Source organism: Ammospiza caudacuta, chromosome 7, assembly GCF_027887145.1.
Source record: "Ammospiza caudacuta isolate bAmmCau1 chromosome 7, bAmmCau1.pri, whole genome shotgun sequence".
Lineage (NCBI taxonomy): Eukaryota > Metazoa > Chordata > Aves > Passeriformes > Passerellidae > Ammospiza > Ammospiza caudacuta.
In genome coordinates, this window is record NC_080599.1 from 1,867,392 (window position 1) to 1,872,269 (window position 4,878).

The 4,878-nt window shown below is 60.8% G+C and overlaps 1 pseudogene; it reads right to left on the reverse strand.

Annotated features, from left to right (window-relative positions):
• Positions 1-1,798: 1,798 nt before the first annotated feature.
• On the reverse strand, positions 1,799-4,302 carry LOC131560156 (thrombopoietin receptor-like; annotated as a pseudogene).
• Positions 4,303-4,878: the final 576 nt, after the last annotated feature.

A 4,878-nucleotide genomic window follows, 5' to 3' on the forward strand; every position in this document is an offset into this window, starting at 1 on the left:
GCATAGGCTCACAGCTTTGTGTTTGTGTTGCCTGCTACATTTTAAAGCCTCATTAGTCAAAAGCTAAATTTTGCTACCAGAAGCAGCATAGGCTTAGAGTGCATGGCAGTCTCTACAGCTTCAGTCTCATCCTAGGCTCCTGAAGCCCAGAGCTGCAAGTAGTGATGGCTGGGACTTGTCAGTCCCGTGTGCCCACTTGATAGAACCTATTGTTCACTGCTCTGTAAAGGGGCAGGAAGGAGTAGCGGTTGTTGAAGCAATTGTAACTTAGCAACATGCTCACCTTCTTGGTAGGGGAATCCTCAGCAGGGTCATTCTCTTTGGTTAGGAGGAAATTTGCCATCTCCATCTGCATAGTGCTGCGGTTGGGAATGTAGCGATCCCCCCCGGCCTTTGTGGCATAGCTTTGAATTTTGGATCCAGATTTACCTGCATTCACATATGAAAATATTGTCTTACAGCTATTTAACAGCCTGTATTAGAGCTTTCACGGGAGCAAACCCAACACTCTTCCACATCACACCCACCAGACCAGTAGGACTCTGAGGTCTCATGCCACACAGTCACAACTAACTTATATTTTCCTCCCTGCCACCAAGTTGGTTAGGGACAGTGTGGTGCAACTCCTTGGGTCTAGTGTAACAATTCCAGAGTCCAGAGATAAGGGGAAGATACAAAAACACTCACAGGATGTAAAGCTGTCAGCTGACAGTCCTGCCCACACTCGTCCTAGCATACAGCTGTGCCAGCAAGGCTCAGCTGGGCGAACAGCAGCTCGCCAGCCCCAGTGCTCAGAGCTCTTCCCCTCATGCTGGCAAGGAGGTGGGTGGCTGTCAGGAGCACAGCCCACCTCCTCCTGCCTGAGCAGCAGCCGGTAGGGCAGCGTGGCAGGGAGCCCAGAGCCCCATGGCTACGGACAAGCAGCCTGGGCAAGGCTCCCCCACTCAACCTCTGCCGTCGGTGGCCAGCGCTCACCAGCTGTCATGGACGGCGTCTTGCTGGAGCTGTGGGAGCGATTGGCCGGCTTCACGGGCGACACGCCAACGGGGCTGGGCCCGGGGCCGCTCTCCTTGGCCTTGTGCTGCCATCGCGCAGGCGGCACGTTCGGGATCAGCGTGTCCAGCTTCAGCAGCCCGTGCAGGTCCGCCTCCAACAGGAACTGCGCCGTGGTCCTGTGGGCGGGCGGGGTTAGCCGTGCCCACCGGCCGGGCTGAGCCTACTCCGACAGCCCCGCCGGCCTCCCCACCACCGGACCGTGCAAGCGCTCCGGCCGCTCCTCCCCGCCAACGCACACCCCCACTCTCCCCAGCTGCTCCTCGGGACACTCCGTCAGCCGATACGCCCTCCCTCCGCTCCTCGGGGCTCCTTGATCAGCCGGCACCTCTTCCAGCTGCTCTTTGGGGCTCCCTCCAATAAGCGACATTCTCCCTTCCCCTGCCCGCCTCACCACAGCCTCCCCGCTCGGGACTGCACCTCCAGGCCGCCTCTCCGGCCCTGTGGCACGCTCACCTCCACGGCGCCGCCGCCGCTCGCCCGCCCCGCAGCATTTCAAATGACGGGCGGACGGGGCCGCGCTTGGCCGCTTCACACCCACCGGCCGTGCACTGCCCGGTGACGGCGGCGCGATGCAAAGCAATTGGCTGAGCCGCGGGACGGGGCGGAGCGCTCCGCGCGTGAAGTGAGGCGGCAGGAACGGGGGCGGGACCAGAGCGGGGCGTTCTTGTTAAGGCGGGGCGATCCGGGCTGGGGGCGCGGCGGTGCAGGAGGGACCAGGCGGGGGCTTGGGGGGAACAGGAGTTTATGGCGGGATGGGGGCGGTCGTGGCTGCCTGCGGCTCCCAGCCACCCATAAGCAGGTAGGACTGGTTGGCGATGTCGGTGCTAGACAGGCAGCCCCCAGCGTGCTCCGGCGGCGGGCCCGCCTCACGCCGCGGGCCGGGCAGCACCTCCAGCAGGCAAGGCAGGGTGGCCTCCTCCGGCAGCTGCTTGTCGAAGGCGCTGGCCTGGGGGGACATGGAGTGGACGGGGTAGGGGCTGCCCTTCAAGCTGCCCCTGGGAGCAGCTGAGCCGCTCTGCCCACCCACTCACCTGGCCATGCTTGCTGCTTTCCTGGAGGAAGCTGCCCAGAGCACGGTGCAGCTCAGGAACGGACGGCCAGAGTTTCTACTTCATGTTGCTGGGTACGCAGGAAGGGGCATCGAATTGACCCTCAGACTTGAGGTGCCCTAATGCCCCATGCAAGGTGCCCAGGCTTGGTGCTGGACCCCCCCGCCTGCCCCCGGCACAGCCCTTACCTGTAGAGGGAGGGGAAGGTGCAGCGCAGCCCCAGGAGCGCTGCTGAGAAGAGCAGCGGCACCACCGTAACACTGGGGATGAGCCAGCCTGCATCAGAGGAGGAATGCCGGAACTGTAGCCTTTCCCAGAGCCACCATCTCTGAGCCCCTCGCAGCCCCCTGCCCCGTGCCCCCCTCCCCATTTCCAGCACTGTCCGCCTCTTGCCGTCAGCCGTGTGGCTCCTGTGGCCGCAGCCTCCAGCCCTGCCCCTTACCCGCATCAGCCATGGCATCGACCACAACGGGTTTGGGCCCGGCGCTCCAGCTGCCCCGGTACCACGGCCCGCTGGGCTGGGCCCGCACCTGCGCGGGGTAGCGGGAGCCTGGCCGCAGGTCCAGGACCTCTTTCCTCGCTGCTCGCGGAACCTGCAGGACCTGCGGGGCAGAGCCGAGCTGGAGGCAGGGCTGCTGTGGGCTGGCACCAAGGGGCGGGTCCCGCTTGGCCCGACCCCGCGCCTGCCGTGTGTCAGCAGCGGAGGGGGGCAGCGCTGCTCGGGGTTTCCTGGGCAGGCCTTGCCTTCCAGTCATGGCTGTTCTCCATGGCATAGCGGACCTGGTAGTCCAGCTGCTCTGCAGGCAGCTCCAGGGGCGGCAGCCACTGCAGGCTCAGCCGGCCCTGTGACGCTGTTGCCTGCACAAGCTGTGGGGCATCTGTGAGCACTGCTGGTGTTGGGGATAGGCATTTGTCGCTCCTGTGAAACGGGACATGGGACACTGTGTCCCCTGTGAGCCAAGCAGGGGCTGCGGTGGCACTGGCACTCACCAGCCTGGTGCAGCCAAAAGGGCTCCTTGAAGTAGCTGAGTGTGGGCAGCATGTGGGTCCTGGTGACATTCACCAGGACACAGATGGCACTGCCAGCCTTGGGCTGGAAGGTGCAGGCATAGGTGCCCTGTGCCCCCCTGCTTACCTCCTCGCACTGTTGCCATGCATCTTCCCTGTGGGAGGAGTGGGGAGCCAGTCAGTCTCACCAAAGCATACCCACAGCCAGCATTCCTCCTGCTCTTCCCCAGGAAAGCTACTGCTGCTTGTAGTTGGAGGTGCAATGTGGTGAGGGGGTATGAGATTGGTGGTGGAAGGGCAGGACAGAGCAGGGCATGGGCAAGGGCCCCAGTGTGGGATATTGGGACACAGCAGGACCAGTGGTCTCTGGGATGTGCCTGCATGGGTGCCACCTGCCTGCCATGCCCCTTACCTTGTGCCAGCCCCGCTCGGAGGTGGCCGGTAGAGGAGCTGGTGGGAGCTGTGGGGCTCTGCAGGGTCCCAGCTCCACTTGCAGCGCATGTGCCGCAGGTCAGGGGTTCTGCAGCACAGCCCGATGTCTCCTGGGCAGGGAGAGCCAGAATAGGGAGGGGGCTGCTTCCCCTTGGCCCCCCAAAACTTGGTAGTCACACCTTGCTACAACAGGACCCCCACCCCTGCAGCCCCAGGCGTGGGTGCCTCCCTGCTGTTGCTGCCAGCACCCTGCAGAGGGGATGGCTGCTCACCGGAGGAGTGGGGGGTCTCTGCAGCCAGAGCCTGCGACCAGGGCCCCCAGACGCCGTCCATGGAGGTACCGTCGGGCTTGCTGCAAAGCTGGTACAGATGTGGTACCTCACCCCTGGCTCCAGGCCCCGGAGCACCACCCAAGTGTTGGCCTGGACCAGCCTCTGCAGGAGAGGGGCCAAGCTGAGGAGCAACTGCAGGCTCCAAACGCCCATGCCCATCCCTGACACCTCTATGTACCTGTCCCAGTGCTGCTCATTTCAGAGGGTGCTGCCTTGGTGGAGAGAAAAATCAATCTTCTGCCTTTCAGGGAGCTGAACAAGAAGGGACTCTTCACCATCCAACACCTGGCTGGGTCCCATTCAGAGGTCCTGCTTTGAAGCCTCTGTGAGGTTTGCTTGGCAGTTACCAGCGAGGTGAGAACATTGTTCTGAGTTGTCCCCCATACTTCATACACGGTGGGTAGAGTAGGTATGTGCTTGTTCATCTCCATGTGTGCTCAGGGTCTGCCTTCATTTCTGGTTTTAGACCTGAGATTTCCAATTTCTGTCAGCTATCTGTAGGATCTGTGGGCACATGCAGCTGTATTTACTGGCAGGTCGGGTATCTGACACTCATCTTTGAGTGCAAATGCAGAAACTGAGACACTAATGATGTTATTTCCCAGAGTGCCAGTTTCTGCCCAAGCTGTAATTCAACACTGCAAATTATTCTGTAGACCTGAGCCTGTGTTTTCTGTTTCCTGGCTGAGTGCTTCAACTGCTGGTGTTGCTTTTTGGAACAGGAGCACCTGACTCTTTTATCTTTATGACGTGTGCCTTGATGATTTGAAAGCAGCCCTTGCTTTAATTTTAGAGTAAAAGGGCCTAAAATGAAAGCTGTGGACATTTTAGAAGTGTTAAGTAGAACACTGAATGAAATTTTTATTTTAGGCCCACAGTGAGCAGGTCTGAGGCCAGAAAAATTGGTGCCAGAGTAAGTGCCTTTCTGTGCTTGTGCTCTCCAGCTCTTCCTGTACTTGTATGTTCCCCTGGACACAATGGGATGTGTTGTCATTTCCTGG